At 36.2% G+C, this 22442-nt stretch overlaps 1 protein-coding gene across 2 annotated transcripts in view; it reads right to left on the bottom strand.

Moving 5' to 3' along the window:
• The window catches only part of Mdga2 (MAM domain containing glycosylphosphatidylinositol anchor 2), a 715797-nt gene that overhangs the window by 597438 nt on the left and 95917 nt on the right, over positions 1–22442 (bottom strand). The window lies entirely within an intron of this gene.

Below are 22442 nucleotides of genomic sequence, written 5' to 3'. Positions count from 1 at the left end.
GCTGGCACTCTACTACTTGAGCCAAAGCTCCACTTCTAACTTATTGATAGTTAATTGAAGATAAGAGTATCACAGGCTTTCCTACCTAGGCTAACTTTGAACCATGATCCTCTGATCCATGATCCTCCTGAGGTGTTAGAATTACGAGTGTGAGTCACTAGAGCCCCCACAAGGGGGAGAGTCATCATCTTCTAACCAATTGTTTTATCTATCTTTATTCTTCCAGGGTTTCTCTTCTTCCAGCAACCCATAAATAGTAAATTTTCAAGTATCTTCTTTGAAAACAGAAAATAATAGAAGACTGAATGATATTATTCTACCTCTTGGTTATGAGAACTTGGATATGTTTCTGTAACTACAGCCTCTAGTTTCTCATAGCATTTGAGTGTCCTGGAAACCATTCAATTTTTTTTCTCATTGCAAGCCTAGCCAGCAATTCCCAGCACTCTCCTTGAGGTGTTTTCCAGACCTCTGGCTGTTCTTCCCTAGTGTTGTCTGAATCTATCGCTGCTTAATGAGGAGCATCACACACAGCCCCATTGTCATCTTAAAACAGAAAAGACTGGTTCTATAACTCTATTTGCCATATAATGTTCTAATTTACTGAGCTGTTCCTCAGATACACACACACACACACACACACACACATGGAAGGAAGAAGAATATGCAGAAAATAACTAAAACTATGAAAATATGCTAAATACATAAAACTGAATCGAGCACAAGCTCACTGGGTCGCAGGTGCTTATAGTTAACCTTTGAGCAGGTGACACCATCAGTTTCCCAGCTTTTCCCCACGGTTAACAAGCTAATGACCCATGTTCTTACCACTTCAAATGAATTTGCTCTGATTATTCAAAAATATCTTGCATTCACTCATGGACTCTCCTAGAGCTACCATCATAAATCATCTAATCTAAACCCCAGACTCCACATGAATCTATAAATCATCAAGGCCGATGTGTTTGAAAGATGCTATCTAGGAGATTAAGTGCTAAAATATCATGCAACAAAGTGAATACTGCAGAGCATTAATCCAGTGAGATTTCTAAGAAAAGGGGAAAGAAGAGGTTATCAGCTTATTTCCAGTCTATGTTGTCTCAAAGTAGATTAACATATAAAATCTTGCAAAAAAAATGTTCGCTATACAAAAATGATTACCTTCATAAACTCCCATGGCTTGTCCTTACATTTACCTTATGTTTAACCGAACTATTTTCTTCTTCCTAAGGAATATTATAAAACTTTGAGATCAATTTATATAAACATCTAGTGCTAAACTTATTTAAGAGTTAAAGATAAAAATTTATACCTGTAATCCAAGCTACTCAAGTGGCTGAGATCTAAGGATCACTGAAAGCTAGAGAAAAAAGTCCATGAGACTTGCCTCCAATTAACTACCAGAAAAGCGAACATGGAGCTGTGGCTCAAAACCATGGAACATTTATCCTTGAGTTAAAAAGCTCAGGGATAGTGCCCAGGCCCTAAGTTCAAACTGCCTGACTAAAGCTACCCTCACCCCACCCCCACAAAAAATGAAAAAAAGAAATTCACACATTTGAAACATACAGACTTTTTAAAAAGTATGTCAGGAACCAAATGCTGGGGTGAGGAAATAACAGTTCTCAAAAAAAATCTAATTGTGTTCAAGCTTAACCAGTTATAAGACTAAGTGTTTAAGCTCCTTTGATTTTTCTTTTTACAAAACCATTAGCAGGTTAAATTGTACTTTATTAACTTGCTTTTCCTGATGTTAAATGCACAATTTGCATATTTCAAATGTGTGCTCATGGGCTCACAACTATAATAATATCTATACTTCCTAAATTGCACCTGCTTTAATTGCCAGGAAGATCAATGTGAAGTAATCACTGCCACTTAAAATTCTGTTCTGAATGAATGGGTGTACTGGATCCATCAATCATATGTCTATGAAGTCTAAGCTCCCCAAGCACCAAAGATGCTTCCTTAGACAATAATGCAATACTGTTGGTTCTTTGTCCTCACTTTGCTGTTAGTGTTCTTGGTTGGTTTATTTTATTGTCTAGTGGGTTGGTCACTGAGCAGTGCAAAGATGTGCACTGAATTTCAAGTCAAGGGCTAATGGCCTATAAAGTACAAGGCTTGAGGACTTCCCTCCCACAAAGGTAATAACCATTCACAAACCCCCTGACACCAGCTCCCCCACCTTTGTCTGTAGTGAGAAAATAAAAACAAGACTATCTAATGGTATTGACCTGTGCAAGGAAATAAAAACACCATGACAGTCATGTCACAGGCCAATGTGAAACAGCTGATCCTTAAAACAACTCTAGGTCACCAGATATGCTGTAGGATCAAGCTCGGCTCATTTATAAAAGCAAGCCAAAGTTTTCTATATTTAGCTCTGTTTCCCATCAAATTGATATGAAGAAAGGTGAGTAAAAAGTAATCACCTGTATCATCTGTACCAACTTGAAATGATTTTTAACTTTTTACTAATGAACCATTATTTTCATTATTCTATGCAATGCCAAGTTTAATATTAGAATTAGATACCCTTGCTGTGTGTTGGTATTTAAAAAACAAGTTAGTCAAACTGTGTGACAACTAATTTTCATACCCATGAAACATGAGTATGAAAACACATAGGCTATGTTTACTGATATTTGTGTAAATAAATGACCACCCTAGAAAGGCTGATTCCAACAAGAGCTGATGGTTAAGCTCTAAATGTATTTAAGTGACCATATTTAATGGCTGAAAGGAAGTTTAAACAGCACACCATAGAATCTATCAACACAGTTTTATTTAAAGAAGAAATTTCCAATTTGTGGTCAAATAGACTCAATATTTGATTTAAAACACACAAGTCTTTATAGATTAGTAAAGATTAGAGAGAGAGGAAAAGAACATGAAGAGGTTGAAGGCTGTAATTTTCAAAAAGGAATCTGTTCTTGTATACATTGTAAACAAGAATAAAAACCATAGATTAAAGGTCTGTACCTATCAAAAGCAAACAAAACCCATGCAGGTGGTACTTATGATGTATTATTAACAGGAGTGATTTTCAGCCCACAAAGCTGTCTTCCCTAAAATGAATTTCAACCATGTGGTGTCAATCAATGACATTTAAGAATTCTGTCATTGTTAAAGGGAAAGAAAAATTCTTGCATCCAAACCCTGAGGATTTAATAATGATGATGCTAAACCAACAGCAGTAGCAAGTGAAACAACGTATTGAAAACAATTATAGAAGCAGATAAGTAGAGTCTTGAATGCAGATTTATTAAATACAATGTGAACAAGATAAAAAATAGTGTGAGATTAGCAGGTTCTAGTAGCTCACATCTGTAATTCTAGCTTCTCAGGAGGCTGAGATCTGGTTCAAAGCCAGCTGGGGCAGGAAAGTCCATGAGACTCCTACCTCCATTTAGACACCAAAAAACTGGAATGGAGCTGTAGCTCAATTGGTAGAGCCTTAGCCTTGAGCACAAAATCTCAGAACAGTGCCCAGACACTGAGTTCAAGCTCCAAGCACACACACACATGCACACGCACACACACACACACACACACACACATACACACACACTTGGGAGATCATTCACATGCTTGTTAAGTTATTGCATTTCATTTTATTGACAGGTTGTTTCAAGCACTCATGGAAATACCTAATTTGGCCATAGATATTTTGTACAAATATTTTGATATTTAAACACACCCCATGCCTTTTAAGTGACTAGAACAATGGTGAAAGGGAGAAGAACCAACTAAATTTTGAGAGTAAAATTATTATTCCAAATGGTATATTGACTTGCTCAGATAAAAGCAAATAGAATTTGCTAATTAGTTACAATTGTAGATAATAGAGAAAAATACTCCAGAACATAGATATTCATTTATGCTTAGCAAGCAACATTCATGCACTGTGACAGACCTCATCTGCACCTCTACTCACAAAGGAGCAGGTTGTTTTCACAAATTCTTGCCAATGTATATTTTCTGGAAGCCCATCATTAAGCCTATTTTGATAAGTGTCTCACACAACCTTACTAAAAAATGGGGGGGGGATGTACGAGGTGGGGGGAGATGGAACGGGAATGGGAAGAGAAAACAAAGGAGGAGGCAACAATGCTTCATAAGAAATGTACTCATTAACTTGCCCATATGATTGTAACCCCTCTGTACAATATTTTCACAATAAAAAAAATCGAGACTAAAATGGTTCCATTTTAGTTCTAATTTAGGTTTCCTTATTGTGATAGTACTTGTAAAAGAAGACACCAATTTCATAGTGGGTCTTTATCCATTAGGAAAAGGATACAGATTCAAACCTACGTTGGAGAAAGGTGTTCAGTGTCCACTATACATTTAATGACAGAAGCAGGGAAGGGCAGATGAAGGAAGCAAGTAAAGTGAAGAACTGTAGTTCTCAACTGAGAGATAACACACTCTGACTCTGGCCTCTGGTCTCTTCCTCCTTGTACTTCATCCTAGCGTCAATGCTGAATGAGGACACCTGGAGAACTTGTATCTTCCTTTAGATTCCTCCTCTTCCTCTCTCTTCTCCTTGCCACCTGCTCTTGTATTTCCATCCAGGATCTGCCCCAAATAAAATCCAAAGTGTGTTTGGGGTGGGGGGAGGGGAGGCCGCACAGCAGCTCAGCCTGTTATACTAGCTTCACAGGAGGCAAAGATGAATGAAGCTTGATTCCAGGCCAGTCCTGGCATAAAAATTCAAGGTAACCCATGTAACTGATGGCTGAGCCCAGTGGCACATGCCTGTCATCCCATCAAAAAACAGAAAAATCACAACCCAGGCCAGCTTCAGGCATAAAGAGGGTTCTTACCTGGAAAACACTAAATGGGTGGTGATTACAGTCATCATGTTCAATGTATATATGTGAAAATGGAGCCAGGCAGGGTTGGTAGAGAAGAGGAGAATAATGGGGACATTGATCACCACATTGCACTCATACACTTACATTTTGGTTTGAAACCCCTTTGTAAAACTATTGAAAATAACAAAAAGAAGAAAAAAAGGGAAATAATCAATACAGAAAGGGACTAAGGCAGTGTTTCAAGTGGTTAAGTGCTTTCTAAGCAGGAAGGCCCTGAATTCACATCTCAGTAATAAAAAAAAAGTCTGTGCCCTGTGCCCTGTGCCCTACCCCAGGAAGAGGGAAACACGGAGTGAGCTGTGACTGTGACTACTTGACATTCCCAGGTTCATCCAGGTAGAAGCATGAAAGTTGCTTACTATGTTAGGAAATTCACTCAGAGCTTAAAAAAAAAAACTTAGACACAGAGGTTGTATGGTAAGAAGTTTGTGATTTAAAATGTGGCTCTGAACTCATTCTTGGTGTGAAAAATTATATTCCTTGCTTTGCATGTGATTGTTTTTATTAAATAGTAGTATCCTAAAAACTTAGTACTGCAGAAATGTGCACAAACCACTGAGAACTCTATACCGTTACCAAAAAAAAAATCATTCTGTGGTTTAAAAAGTGAAAACACATCCAGCACAGGTGGTTCACAACTATAATCCTAGCTACTCAGGAGGCTGCAAGCTGAGGATTACAGTTCAAAACCAGCCCAGGCTAGAAAAGTTTGTAGGACTCTTTAATTAACCACAAACAGTTGGAAATGGAGTTGTGGCTCAAGGTAGAGCAAGGTAGATACTAGCCTTGAACAAAAAGGAACTCAGGGACAGCCCGTAGGCCTGATCAAGGCACAGTACTAGCATAACAACTATGAGAGACAGACGGAGACAGCGGAGGGAGGAGAGTGGAGAGAGAAAAGAGAGAAGAGACAGAGGATGGAAGGGCAAGAGGGAGAGACTAAGAGAAGGCAAAGAGAACAGAGAGAGAGAGTAAAAACACATTAACTTAGTACCTTTCAGGGGAAATGTGAAGTTGATGGAATAAGGCTCAAGAAACCATTTGATACATGACAGGACCCATATGCTTCTTGTATGTTTTCCTTCAGTTGCTCACACCAGCCTGTTGTTGATGATGCTGTATGATCATCAAATGATGTTATAAATATCCAATTGGCCCTTGGCATAAAAAATGGCTCCTCGGCCCTCCAAGAGTCATACCTGACATACTGTACAATCTTATTCGTGAACAACTCAATAAAATATACATATTCACTAAAAAGATAACGAACCATCTGGTGGCATAACCAACAAATCAATGATCTTTGTTCTAAAGGTTGGGTACAAACAATACTATTACATTCAATTTCAGAATTGTTCATTTGTCACAGAGTATGTGTGAAGAAGGTAGATGACTTACATCTGAAATCCAGAGCACAACACAAAGACCTCAATTCTTTCACTCTGTGTGTAGTGCATACATACTGCATCAATAATTCTACAACTGAGAAAATGTTATCACTTTAGAGAATTATGTACCTTTCCCCTCCTCTCATCATTTGTCTATCCCCTCCTCTACAACTCCTTTCACATCTCAAGTACATGTAGTTATAATATTCGACGTATATCCTTGAAACTAGGAAAATTGAAGGGGGGCAGGTTGGGAGGGATGGGAGAGTATGATAAAAGGAGTAATATTGATCGAGGTGTATTGTACTTATAAACTGACAAGGTGGGTGGGAACGCTTTGTGCAACTACTTAACGGTACTACTTACGTACTACTTACATTAAAATATAATTTTTAAAAGAAAATTCTGTTTCATCTCTGTTCTGGATATATATAATAAAACTTAACAGTTGTATAAATAATTCTAAAACTATATCGTACTTTCACAACTTTAGGAATAATATTAGGACACATTGTATCTTGGTAAGTATAATATTTAATTGCCAAATAAATTAAGATATACTTTCTCTTCCTCTCTCCCTTCCTCTCTCTCCCCTCACTCTCTAGCCCTTAATCGCAGAATGTATTAATACCATGACACCCTCATAATAATAATTTATAATTTACTTTCTTAAATACCAATGTCTTTTGTTTCAAATGAGTAATGTAATCTTGGAGATTTGAACATGATTATTTCATTGCCCAAATGGTATCAAATGCAACTGCTTGAGGAAACTAAAATGCAAAGACAGTGTTATAATTTGTGGCATCCATTAAAATCAAGCATCCTGGTAACACTGAGATTGGCTTCCATGTACAGAATGAAAAAGCCTCCTTACAGTTGGGATTCTCTTTCATATAATATTCCTAAAAATGAGTGAAGTCCCTCATACTTGTGATTAATATAAGCATAAATACCTGTCTGCTATACTGGAGAAAAAAATGGACCCCTGAACATGATACCAATTTTACCATTATAAAATCTAGATATGCTATATTTTTTCCTCAGTAATAAAAAGAATGAGTAATCACATTTTTATTTTTTTGATGTATTTGCATTGGGGAACATAAGTAGAAATGGCAAGAAAGGGAACTTAGAAGTATTCAGAGAGAGAGAGGGGAGGAGAGATAGAGAGATGGAGAGATGGAGAGAGAGAGAGAGAGAGAGAGAGAGAGGGAGGGAGGGAGGGAGGGAGAGTAATGTTCTTCAGTGATTATAAACAGAGACACCTGTCCTGGTTCTCTGGACTCAGAGCTCAGCTTGGCCACTCACCTGCTGCATGATTGCATAGGTTCCCTGAGCTGATCAGGAGGTCGTGCAATAGTTTTCTGAGGTTATAAGAAGGTAAATATCGGAAGCCCTTCATTTACAACTTCTATATTTGCCTTTATAAAGCCAGCTTTTGCCGGGAGCCTGTGGCTCATGCCTACAATCATAGCTATTAAGTAGGCTGAGATTGGAGGATTGTGGTTCAAAGCCAGCCTGAGCAGAAACATCCATCAGACTCTTATCACTAATAAATCACACACAAAAAAAAATACCAGAAGTGGAGCTGTGGCTCAAGAGCACTAACCTTGAGCAAAAGAAATGCAGGAAGAGTACTCAGGCCCTGGGTTCAAGCCCAAAAACAATAAATAAATAGATAAATAAAATAAAATGCCAGATTTTCTGAAAGAGATCATTTTATACCAACTTAGTATGGTAATGCTGTAAAAGTTTGTATTTTTATTTACATATCGGGACAGACAGAGATTCTGTCCTGTAAGACCACAATGATTCCATGTCTCACAATTCAATTTCCAGTTCAATCAAATGACCTGATGCCTCAGATACTCTCTGTAGCTTTTGGTCGACTTCCATTTGTCCTTTGGATAAGCTGAAAAAGCTAAGAAACTGTCAATAACACTCCCTTAGATCTCAAAATGTTTACATGTTCAGGGTATCTTACAGTACCCTATAATAAAATTACATAAGTCTGTGTTTACAATACTGTATTCTTATAATATTCTACTACAGAACATTATCAAAGCTAACGTCCCTAATAAGAATAGCTTATTTTCCTGAGGACTAAAAATAACAGCCTCGGGAGGTGAATTTTGAACAATCATCAGGCAGAGGTATTGATTTCACTTATTCTCAACATTATGACAATTCAACAAGGCTGAAGAATAAGTATGGTCCCAGAAATGAAAAAAAAAATAATGGCAGGTATAATCACTTCTCATCAAGGAAAGGGACTTTGTAGTTCTGATATTTTATTTTTTACCAATATTGCATAGATCTAACTCACAGATCTGGCTCATGTTAGGATATCATGGAAATTTGAGGGGTGTAAAAAGCATTGATGCAAATGAATCGGATGATTAGATGCTTTTAATTTGATAATCTCTGTCATCAATCACAATTAGAAGTAATGCATCTGTATTAAAAGAAAGATGCAATTTTTCCCACCTGGAATAAAATGATCTAATTATGCTTCCTCACATTTTTCCCTATTTCTGTCTTTGCTTCTTTCTTTCTTTCATTTCTGCTTTCTTTTTTTCTTTGTCTTTTTTCTTCCTTCCTTCCTTTTTCTTTCTTTCTCCTTTTTCTCTTTCTCTCCTTTCTCTTTCTCTCTTTCTCTTTCTTTCTCTCTTTCTTTTTCTCTCTCTTTCATTTTCTTTCTGTCTTTCTTTCTTTCTTTCTTCTTTCTTTTATTTCGTTCTTTTTCTTTCTTTTTTACTGATTCTGGGGCTTGAACTCAGTTTCTGGACACTGTCCCTGAGCTTTTGTGCTCAACCTAGTGTTATACCATTTGAACTACAGCTTCACTATGTTCTTTTTGCTGGTTAATTGGAGATAAGAAATTAATGGACTTTCCTGCTCAGGCTGGCTTCAAACTACAATTTTCAGATCTCAGCCTACTGAGTAGCTAAGATTACAGGTGTGAGCGATCAGTGCCCGGCTACTTCTTCCCTTCATCATCACATATTTCAGTCCTCATAGGACTTAGCATGACCACTTTTCGCCTGTAAATTTTACTGTCTGTTTTCCTTTGGTTTACAGGACACATTTGTTCTCATAAGAGCAATTTCTGTTTCAATTAGCTTTTCAATATTTTGGTCATATCTGTCTATATCTACCTCTCTCTACATAATTAATACAGAGATATAAATAATGGCATAATAGTCATACATGACTGGATGCCCTCAACACGATATTTACAAATTTGTCTTGTTGTGACATAAATCAGTCTTTCATGCCTTTCTTGACCAAGTATCTTCAAACAGTTTCTCACTTAATAGACACGGGAGTTGTTTCCAGTTTGAGCCTACACTGAATAATATTGCATAATATTGTTGTAAATGTCTTGTACAAGTGTTCATGTGGTTGGATATTATAAATGTTCTATAGCATATTCCTACACGTCAGAACTTCTGGACCACATAGTAAATATGTAATTATTAATGGAAGAAACTTAAAAAATACTTGGTACAGTGACCAAAATGCTGATATTCCCCCTCACAATTCATAAGCACTTGAAGTTCTCTACCTTTTCTTACTATGGTTTACTGCTTAAAATTTTGTAATTTTTCTTTTTAAGTGAGCACAATAAAAAGTACAAAATAAACTATAAAACTATAGTTTATTTTGTATAACTACAGTTTATTTTGAACTTTTTGGTAAATTGTCTACTCAGGTTATTTGTAATGAAATATACTGTTAGTTCTGGATTGCCTGTATTAGATGTTTCTGTTTTATCATAGTACTGGGATTTTAACACAGGGCCTCCTGTTTGATAGGTAGATGACTTATGCTGAAGCTACATCCCAGAAGTTTTTTGATGTATGTATTTTAGATTATTGCCCTGGGCTGGCCTCAGTAATTCCCAAGTTACTGAGATTTTACTTAGTTATCATCCATGCTTGGTCATTATTTTTTTGTTATTGTTGTTGTTTTGGTGTTGTTGCTTCTTCAGGTGAGTAGATATGTGCGTATTTGGCTGAGAAACTTGTATATCTAGATTGTTGAATGTTTTAGATTTTTTGTCAAATGTTTTTCTGAATATATTGAAATTTTCTAGTAGTTTTATTACTGCTCTCTATAAATTGAGATTTTTGAACCATAAACCAACCCTGGATCCTGACAAATCCCACTTAGTCATGCAGTGTAATCTTCTATATGTGTTGCTAGATGGAGTTTACTAGTATTTCGTACATGAACTTTTCATCATTATTCATGACAGATATTGGCTCTAAGTTTTCTTGGTAAAATCATGATTTCAAGGTAACATTAGCTTCATAGACTAAGTTGGAAAATATACTTTGGCCTTTTGAATTTGAAAAGGATTCTTACTAATAGAAATGAAAGGTTATCTATTACTACGAGTAATAGTCACTGCAAATGCTCTCTAAATGTTTGCTGCTCCCCTGCTTTATGCCATTATTATTATTTTACATACTGCAACTCAGAATAGTACAGTCACTTGAAATCAGTATGAAAGCTCTCGGCTGTCTTTTAAATTATCCAAAAAAGTTATGAACTGTCCTTATGTATGATTATTAATGTATCCATATGTATGATTAATTTTATTCTTGCTATTAATTTCTTCACATGGATTTAAGTTATAATCTAATGTTATTTTCATCTGTCTAAAGGACCCCATTTTTATTCACATATCTGCTACTGATAACTTCAATCATTGTTCTACCATAGAATGTCTTCATTTCTTCTATATTTATAATAGGATAATTTGGGGATAGAATTCTTAGTTGCTAAACTCTGACATCTATGAAATCTTATCACTGGCATGTATTAAGGTGCTTTGTCTTGCTATGTTTGAGGTTTTGGCTAGGTGCCATTAGCTCACAACTGTAATCCTAATAATTCAAGAGGCTGACATCTGAGGATCACAGTTCGAAGCCAGACAGAAAAGTCCATTAGACTCTTGTCTCCAATTAACCACATGAACACATATATACACACACACACACATACACACACACACACACACACACGTACACACCAGAAGTCAACCTGTAGCTCAGTTGGTAGAGTGCTAACCTTGAGCAAAATATCTCAACTATAAACCTCATGCTCTGAGTTCGAACTCTGGGATTGGCACAATAAAAAAAAAGATTCTCTTTTTGTTCTTTGACAAAATCAATAATAGATTTCTTCGATTTTTAAACTCTCTACAATTCATTTTTCATAGATATGCAAATTAAGCTTTTTATTAAATGAGAAGAGAGTCAGCCATTATTTCTTCAATTTTTATCTACCAATCTCTTCTCTCTTATGAGAGTCCCAATATACTTGGAACACACTCAAATATGTTTCATTTCACAGGGTTCTGAGACTCAATTAAACTGTCTCTATTTCTCACACTGCATAATCTCAATTCAACCACATGTTACATTTGTATATTATTTTGTTTGCCTGCACTATTTACACTCTCCCCACCATCCATGATTATGAGTGTGAAAGTATACTGTGTTTGTCCAATCACTGTAATACATGACTCTACTTTCTTCAGAACAAATAGCATCAAGAGCACAAAGTCATGTTCTGTAATGGGAAAATCATGATCAAGCCACTGATATTGTCAGGTCTGTGTCCAAGATCTTAAAATTTGTGTCTATTGTCCCTCTAAACAAACCATCATTAGAACAGACACTTGGCAAAAGCAAAACAAAATAACAGCAATTAGTGGATATCACTTAAGTCTATATAAGATTTATTCACTAAATTTTATTTAACTTATAAATACAATAACCTAAAACAATATAAGACGAAATTCTGTCTTACCATATTCTTCACAGAACTGTGCCTTTGTAAATAACCACTGTCCATGCACTGAGTAGTGAACCAGAGGTCCTGGAATCACATGAGCAATGCTGAAGGGACAACAGATTTGTCTCTCTTACAAGTTATATCCAATTCTGTCTGGGGTAACCTCATTTTTAGTAACTAGATAATATCTCAAGAAATATTCCCTCACTGAATTTAAACTTCTGCTTTTGGTCCTGGTTACACCTTGGGATGATGTAAAGGTCTCTCTTAGCCTCCTTATCTTTCCCATGCACAAAGTTGAAGGAATTCCCACGAACATCATTCAGGTAGTCACTTGTCCCACATAGCATCAGTCTCAGTCATTTCTGGGTGTGAAGTGTTTTCATAAAGGCTGAAGTACTTATGGAAATGAGAAGCCATTGTGGTTTAATATTAAGATACGATAAAATCCATGCTTTAAAAATGTTAAGACCCAAATGAAGTTTACAAATAAATGAGGCACACAATCAAACACCTTCGCAAATAAACTGAAGCCATGATGAGTAAGTATCTAGTATCATTCTGAAGAGAATGTTTGCTTCTGATTCAAAAACATGCTAGAGAACACAGAGAACTATATTCTGCCTCCAAAGTGCTTATGTATGTGGTTTCTCTTAGCCTTTTATCACCAACCAGCCTTAGCTTATTAAAGTGATTTCTGATTACTCGATTAAAAAAAATCACCAAGGCTTCTCTTTGCCTGGGGATATACACTTTTGCTTTCTATGATTTTGTCTTCTATCAAAAACATCCCTAACTGCATGCAGCTATACTTCAGGCTCTCTCTTTACACCACATCTCTAGATGTATCTGCACAAAGCACTCTGTTGGCAGGTTTTACTCTTTAAAATGTTTGTGTGTCTTAATTTTGGAAATGGGTTTCATTTTGATATTATCTTAGGTACATAGATTATTCTTTGATAAAATTCACACTCTCTACTACTATGTTATCCCTCTTTTTAAAAACTTGCTTGCTTACTTGGCTTTCTGTCAGTAACATGCCTTTCTACCAACAAACTGTCCCTTGTCAAATTCCTTTTGAGCTGGTGTCCTTCTTCCTATATGAGACTCCAATATCATGATATGTTTCAAACACTTTTTAGAAAAAAAAGAACTCAAACAGGTTTCATGGTTTCCCTTATTTGCAATAACTAGTATATGTCTGAGTCAAGCAGAAAAAGTCAGAGAAGTTGATGTTAGGGAAATGAACCCTAAGATATGTATTCAATTTTTTTTTCTTTCAGGTGATTGTTTCTAACACTTTTATAAGATTATCTCTTTGTTGCTGTGTATGTCCCTCCCCTATGGTAGAACCCCTGCTTTCACTGCATTTGAGGTTGTTATAATTTGTGGAGGGGAAGGGAAAAAACAAATCATTTAAATAGGGATACAGGTGGATTCCTTGCAACAATGAGATGTACAAGTCATTATGTGGAAAAATGAACTTTATAACTTTGGGGGGGGGTTGGGGGAGGATGGGAAGGGATGGGAAGGGGAAACAAAGGAGGAGGCTACAATGCTTGATAAAAAATGTACTCATTATCTTGCCCATGTAATTGTAACCCCTCTGTACAGTATTTTCACAATAAAAAAATAATTTTTTTAAAAAAGAAGAAAAAATAAAAAAAGCCTACATTTCTGGGATTCGAGTTATTTAAGTTCAAGTGTAGTATCTCTCACATAATTTTACCAATTATTCCCAATGCCAACTACTGTAAAATGAATGACTTATGATCTATCTGCTCACAGAGTCATTCATTGAAGACTTCTCAGCTTCCTTATTTACCTGGCTATAGATAGCATGAGAATATATAGAATCTTATGTTTTGTTGCATCTCCAGAATCTAGCCCTGTTTTCCACATACTGTGTGGTGAATTAATAGCTATTAAAAATAAAGATAAAAAAAATCCCCTTCACTTTCCTAGATTAAATAAAACCCAAAAATACTTTTATTTTTCAGGTGAGGGAAATGACAGTTCTATATCGTTCAGATTTGTTTTAATCTTGCCTGTTTGACTTTTTTCTGTTATCATTTAAGAAATCCATTTCCTTTCAATGACTGTATTCCCTAGCTGAAATCACTCTCCATTATGGAACAACCTCTGAGTCTAAGGATGTCTATGTGCCGGCTTCTGGCGTGGGAGTTCCATTATAGGTGTTATTGATTTGGCCTGTATTTCTTTTTCTGAGCTGCAGCCTTCATCTGTCATTTGTCTTATGATGAGTATATTGCACACCTAGTAGTTCGTCTTATGTTTCATAGAAGAACAAAAATGTGGATGGATATTTGATTGCTTCTAGAAAAAATATTTTTGAGGATTACTTTTTGAGATGTTTTTTGATTTTTTTTCTTTCCTGGAAGGATAAGAACATACCATTAAGCAAGGAGAGAAATCTCTGAAGCCTTACTTTGCTGATATAGACCATCCCAACAATATCAAACCTAAACTACTCACCGATGAAGATGTATATTCATAGGTCTACTAGATAGCTGAGAGCAAAAGGATTCCTTTGGAAATTTCCAAAGGAGTAGCTAATTTTAATACAGGTACGTTAAAGTAAATCCTGCTCCATTTGCTAGTACTTTGAGTGTTAGGCGTTATATTCTGATAGGGAGTTCATTAAGTGTTCTAATTTTTAAAAATACAGAAGTAAGTTTTTTTATTTCATCTGGGAGTCAGTGCTTGAGTCCTACACACTTGCCTTCTACATTCACTCATATTCAAATACAGAGTCTTAGAAGTTTCCATATGAAGTGACCTCAAAATCATATTGATCAGTTCTTTTATTGATGTGGAAAATGAAGCCAGCAGTCATTGGCTACTCTCTGATGTGGTAATATTTCATTTTTCTTTTACAGGATTTACAGAATAAGTTTGGATCAATACAAGTAAATATATTCAACTTGATCATGTTTTGCATATGGAGTTTTGTCCCATAAACTTTACAGGGAAGGAGATTTTCAGCTTGTATGTTATCAAAGTACAAGCCGGGAAGAAATGGGCTTACTATTGCATGTGTTCTCACAGACTGAAAATTTTAAAGATGGCCAGTGCACACTGGTTTAACTTCACACGTCGAAGGCAAGTATCTTCCTGAGCCCAGAAGCTTTTTCTGATGCTATGATTTCATCAGTGTTGCATAGTCTCCTACTCATCAGTCTGTTAGTTTTGTGTGACCAGCGCTGATAAGAAACACAGTGTTTTGTTCTGAATGCGTGGGCTGAGGGCACTGGTGCTTCTGTACTCAATGTTGGCTTGAGTTACTACGCCTCCTTGACGTCACCATCAGAAGGAAGACTTACATGCCGTTATCTAAGGAATACTTCATCACAATGTTTTAAGAAGTTTTAAACATTATTTTAACATTGCAAGAGGGATTTTTTCCCCAGAAAATAGAGAGCGAGTGAAACTGTATCTCCTAACTCTCATGGTAAAATAATTCAGCTGGCCAAACTGCTGCTGGACTTAAAAAAAAAAAAAAAACTACTCTTTTATCTTCAGTCTCTTCTCTCTTATACCCAAGAGTCACATTGATTTTTCGACAAACACACCTCCATTATTTACTTTTCTTTTCGTATCGCCCCCTTGTACCAGCCCCAAGGAATCTTCGCCATCCCTCCACTCACTGCCGAGAGCTCAGCAAACAGTCTGCAACCTCACAAAATAACTGCTTGTGCTAGAAGTTCCTTTGCCCTTCTGTGGAATTTCTGAATTCAAAACATGTCTTGAGCTCAAGTTTTGCAATTACTCTTGCCAAGGGACGTCCTTCCAGAATCCTGACTCCCCAGCTCTTCTTGCCCTCAGGGTGAAGCCAGACAGAGAAACTGACTTGTACATCCCAACATCAGACCTTGGGTTGTGTCCTACTTCTGGCTTCAAATCTGGTTTGGTCATAACAAGCGCCACATTGCACTGGTTATGAGACCCCACTGCTCACTAAATCACACACAAACTCCAGACACTGACATTTACTACTCTACAAAAGGATCTAGTCCAACTATCAAAACCTATAATTCACTGCTTGCTGACTTCTCTCCAGACAAATGCACGAGTCACCAACACCCCACCCAATGCTTTTCCAGCTGCAAAAACTCTCTCACATTTGGGAAGGTTCTTTTTTGCTAATTTTTGTAATGGGTCATCCTGTGTCCTTTTTTCGGCATTTTGTTGCCCCCAGATTATACGAATGTATACACAAGATACAGAGTACCAAAATCAAGTACAGTGACAACAGGGGATATGCCATAGGGGAAAGAACATACACCACAGGAAACAAACAAAAAAGAAATCACATAGTACATTTAAAACAATAAAGACAGCCCTCTTGTGTCCATATCATGGGGTTCATTTCACTTAGCATCATCTTATATGGGCATATGTACATAGCTTTTGAGCTTTTCAGTTCATCTGATAAGATTATCCTAGAGGTATATTAATTATTGCAAATAAGGGAAACCATGGAACCTAAATATTTGGGGACTGGCTTATTTCACTTAATATGGTTTTTTACAAGTCTTTCCATTTCCTACCAAATGGGAAAGTGTCATTCTTTCTGATGGAAGCATAGAATTCCATTGCAGGGGTGTGTGTGTGTGTGTGTGTGTGTGTGTGTGTGTGTGTGTGTGTGTGTGTAGACAGCGAGAGAGAAAGAGAGAGAGAGCACATTTTCTGGATCCACTCATCTACTGAGGGGCATCTGGGTTGGTTCTGTATCTTAGCTATGGTGAACAATGCTGCTGCAAAAACTTTAAAAACATGAAAAAGGGAAATGAAAGCAGAACTAAGTACATGGGAAAACCTCCCATGCTCCTGGATAGAGAAGATTAACATCGTGAAAATGGCAATACGGCCAAAGGCTATCTACAAATTCAATGCAATACCCATCAATATCCTATCCACATTCTTCAATGAAATAGAAGAAGCAATTCAAAAATTCATATGGAACAATAAAAGACCCCAAATAGCAAAAATAATCCTTAGCAGAAAGAACAGTGCTGGAGGAATAACAATACCAACCATCAAACTCTACTACAATGCCACAGTAATCAAAACAGCTTGGTACTGCCACAAAAACAGACCTGAAGACCAATGGAATAGAACCCACAGACCTATAGCCACCTAATCTTCAATAATGGGAAGGTTCTTATCAGAACTCCACCTGTACCTTTTAAAATTCCATACATTTATCAAGGCAGGGTTTCAAAAGGCCATTTCTCTAGATTATAGATATAAATGTTCAAACAGTCATCACTTGAAGGAAAACAAGAGGTGTTGCCTTGGTATCATTCCCTGTTCTTCAGCTGGGAGGCCCGATGGGGTTACATATCATATTACACATAATATATATGCATATATATATATATAAGCATATATATATGACACCATGTACCTAGTGTTACTTTTTGACACCAGCACCAACAAACTGCACAAAGGTGCAACTTCCCTTTGATTTTGATCTTTGTATGCCATAGGGCATACAATACCTTGATTTGATCTCCCTAAGTGTATAATTTACATTTCATGAATTATTGTCAAATAGAAATACAGAACTCTCCCAAGAATACCCAGAATTCTTGGACTAAATTATCAAGGAAAAAATAATTACACAAGATTTACAAACTCATGGAAGTACAATTTACAAAATTGTGAGAATGGACACATTTTACTTTTAACTAAAAACATCGTCATAAAAATCATTGTAATAAAACAGCTGTTTAGAAACACCAATACCTAGTGGTCTGTGTGGAGGGAGGACAGATACCATGTTACAAAGTTAGAATCAACACTCAAAATTCCAAATTAAAGATAATGTTATATAGAACATTATTGTGGCAAACAATCCCTTTCTCCATCTGTTCATTTAGCAGACTTTACTAAGTAGCTACTGTGCTAAGTTCCTAAAATAAAGGAAACTTTGGATATTAGGGTGAACCAAAAGAATTTTAGGAATTTGTATATTAAAGCCTGGATATACAACTTAATGTGTGTATGTGTACACTTGTGTGTATGTGTGCATGCACATGTGTGTGTGTAGTGTCTGACTTTGAGGTGGTATTTAGCAAAGATTTGATTTAACTTCCCCATGCCAGCTAGTGAATACACAACTCAACAATCTACAGTCACATAAAGAATTAGCTATAGATCTATAAACCTAAAATAGTGATTTTTGATTGTCTACATTTTATTAACATATTTTCACCTATAATTAAGGTATGTGTTTAGAAAATTAACATTTTTTCACTTACAGCTGAGATCTATGCGTGAGTTGTTGACTCTCAAAAAATATAAAGCATCATACATTTAGAGCAAGCAAAATCCTGTGTAATGGTTGCCAGAAAAAAAAAGAATAAAGCCAGTGTAGAACAGTGGCAAGAAAAAGAAAAACAGAGCAACTGAGATCACCATTCCAGCATCACTAGAAAACACAATTGAAGGTTGACTGAAGACTTTTCTATTTATGCCTATGGACTTAAAATGTGATTTACTTCTAAAATAAGTATTACTCTTCTTTCTATTTATGCCTATGGATTAAAATGTGATTTACTTCTAAAATAAGTATTACTCTTCAAAGGACTGCTTATGCTGGTTGCAAATAATCTGAGACAAGGAAAAGGCAAGAGTTAAAAAGTATGTCAACATTGATATCACAGAGAAATGTTAAGGCTAGACTGGTACAATACCAGCTTTGATTTTTAACCCAGCAACTGGAGGAAGTTACATTTTCAGTCGAAAAGTAATGTTTACTGAAAATGACTGACTCATCATGCAGTTTCCTGGGAGAGTATATTATTTGTATCCAAACAAAATGAAGAGCAACTGTCAAAATTCCAAAAATAATGAGTAAACATGTTTGCATTTCAGGAAAAAAAAACAAATGATTTGAATTAACAAAGCAAAGGTGGCTCTGCATGGTGAATTTTATAATTACTTTCAAGGAGAAGGGTGTGTCCTCTTCATTCATCAGAAGAATTTTCTGCCTTTATTACAAGTACTTGCACCTGATAATCAATGACAGCCTGCTTATACATTGTTTAGGTGCATGTAAGTGTATGTCTTTCCTTAAGGGCAGACAGTCAGAGAGAAAATACAAAAGCAATTGTTATAAAAATCTCTTAATGAAGATGATGATATATTTAATACTTTAATTATAAACTCGAGTGATTATTGCTAATAAATCTTTGTTTTCAGAAAACTCTGATTAGAGAACTTGCCAACTATCATTCCTGCTTGGAAATATTACCCTTTCACAGAAAGTAGACACCATAATCTGTGAACAAAGGACTTGGCACCATGCCTATTATATTTGCTTTTAATTAGTCACCAAGATAAAGGTCAGAACTTTCGCTTGGACTTCCTCCATTAATGGCTGGAATTCCACTCTAAATTATCATATTGCTTAAAACCTTCTGTCCCTCTGTCTTTTGCCTTGCTGGTGTGTTTCAAATACCTGGATCATGACTTGAGGGTTTTCTGGCTACTGAATTGTGACTTCACCCAGTAAGGAGGAAGCCCTATGGTTGCTTTCATAGAATCCCATTTTCCTTCCTTTTCTCACAAGTCAATACGGCCAGGGCCCAAGCAGTGTGGATTATGTTCCAGCCTGCCTGAGTTATGACACAAGCAAGGTTATTAAAGCTAAAAGTTTTAAAATCACATGTGGATTTTATGGACCTCATGCTGTCTATATAGACTCAAGTCATCAACCAACCACTGTTCTGGGGCAGTTTTACTCTTGTGCCATGAGGAGTAATGTTAAGACTGCTCAGCTGCCTTTATTCCTGTCGGCTTAGAGCACTCAACAGCAGTCTTTCCTTGTTTTTATTTTAAAGCAAATCATAAAATGGAATGAATCACTCCACTTTAACCAAATACAACTATCCTGAAATTTGCTTTTATGATAACTACATCTACTCACAGACAGCAGCAGTAAAAGATACAGATTAATCAGTAACTTTAGCAAACCAAAAAAAAAAAAAAATGTCACAAAAAGAGAAAACATTCCTTTCCTGGAATGAAAGAATTTAAGCTATAATACGGTGATTGTAACACAGTTTATTCAAATTATGTAAAGACTATTTGGTTTTTTACTCCACTTTTCATAATTTGATATTTCCCCAAACAATAAAATCCTGTACTCTCTAGAGAGACTGAAGAAGAAATAAGTTTAGATGATTGTTGCTAATAAAAGAAGAAAAAATCTTTATAGACTGGTAATATCTTTTTTCCAGTAGGAACAGTATATTTGGCATATTTGAAATTATCATTGGAGTCAAAACTTTTCAGTGTAGGATTTTCATTTTATGAACTGCAGATTGCATAAACCTGGCTAGTCATAAAGCAAACTTTCAGGCCAGGCACAGTGATAGTTGTCAATAATTCCAGCAGGATTGGAGGAATATGGTCTGACATCAGCCCTAGCAAAAAGTCTGACACCTTAACTGAAGTATAGCTAAGGAAAAGAGGGCTCATGTAATAGAACACCAGCGTAGCAAGGAAGAGACCAAATTCAAACCCTGTTATTGACAATTAAAAAAAAAGAAAAGTAGAAACCTTAGTACCTCTAAAACGTGTGTATACAAGTATATGTATGTATATATATATATTTTCAATGTTTTTAAGAGATCCCTGATGTTTACAAACTTACTATTTAGAGATTCTCACTTCTTGTATGTGTGTGTAATTGTTCCTTCCTTCACATAAAACTGAAATATAAAATTGGTTGGTCAGTCTGATATAAAATTTGATTACTGAAATAAATAATAAATCACACTTTGTACTGCATTAGTTTGTAATGCCTTCTTTGATTTTTAAAGTAATTCTCTACCACTTCAAAGATCTTAACAAAAATTTAGCTGAAATAAAAAGGGATGTTGATAGTGAGTTATAAAATAAACTCATTTCTTCAGCAGGTAGGCCCAAAAGTTCACCATCATTCTCCTCTTTTTTTTTTTTTCTTTGTCGGTCATGGGGCTTGAACTCTGGGCCTGGGTGCTGTCCCTCAGCTCTTCAGCTCAAGGCCAGCGCTCTCCCACTTGAGCTACAGCGCCACTTCCGGTCTTCTAGTGGTTTATTGGAGATAGGAGTCTCACAGTCTTTCCTGCCCTGGCTGGCTTTGAACTGCGATTCTCAGATCTCAGCCTCCTGAGTAGCTAGGATTACAGGCGTGAGCCAACAGCGCCCGGCATTCTCCTCTTTTTAACCAAAATTTACTCATACATCTTCCCCATCACTGTCTGTGGGGTTGAATCCTAAGCACTCAGGGCTAATCCTTCCATAGACTAACATGGCAATGCAATTAGTCTTGTCCAGTCAGATTAAAGACTGGACTGTCACTTCACGATTGGGAAATAGGTTCTTTCTCTTTCCTTCAGCATGAGCAAAACCCTGCACACACGCAGGTCTTGCTGTCAGATATCTGCAACTGCCATGGAAATCAGCCTAAGGAGAAAATGAATACAACTAAAGTGACAGAGCAGTAAACCGGGAACTCTGGGGACGTGGTTCAGTCAACAATCAATTCTTGAACACTGAAAAACTCTAAAGATAAGAAATCCCCTTATTTCTTAGACCAGTTTGTCAGAATTCCCATTACTTGCAGTTCACAACCTTTTAACTGATTCAATACACTAAAAGAGTAATTCAGTTGAGAATTCAAACAAGCGCATTTCCAATACTGCTCTTTCCCTTTCCCTCTCCCTCTTTTTCTCCCTCTCCCTCCCCTCCTCCCCTCTCTCCCTTTCTCTTGTGTTCAACTGAACTACAAATAATACCTTCTAACATCTTGATTTCAAACAGGTCAGTTTTAAGAAGATTTATCATAACTATAATAAACTAAAGGTGTGTTGAAGGACCCATAATCATATTTGCAAAGCAAAAAGTTTAATGACGTACTGAATAAAATGGTCCAGCTAAAAACAAAGTCTCACTATATATAAAGATCAGAAAATGTTTACAATGAAATTAAATGTCACACAATACATTGATCCAATTTAATAAACAAGACATTTTTATCTACGTATATTATTACAATACGTTGAGTTAGGAATTTTGAAAGTTTAACCTTAAAAAAAGTCATCTTCTTTCTCAAAATATGCCACAGAATTAATGGAAGAACTAAAAGGAAGAATGCTCTTCAAATTAAGGAAACAATACACTATTGCACTCAGTCTTCTAAATATATCACCTCAAGGTATGAACTTAAAATGTAAGCTGTTAGAATTCAAGTTCAGATAGATTTTGAAGTTAGAGACAGGAGTTTAATTTAAACAATCATCTTAACCCATCTAATACTCTAAGACCATGCAGCAAATAATGTTAA

This window comes from Dipodomys ordii, unplaced genomic scaffold, assembly GCF_000151885.1.
Source record: "Dipodomys ordii isolate 6190 unplaced genomic scaffold, Dord_2.0 Scaffold16, whole genome shotgun sequence".
Classification (NCBI taxonomy): Eukaryota; Metazoa; Chordata; class Mammalia; order Rodentia; family Heteromyidae; genus Dipodomys; species Dipodomys ordii.
Note: the sequence above shows the minus strand (reverse complement) of the source record. Positions and strands in the feature narration are given on the sequence as shown.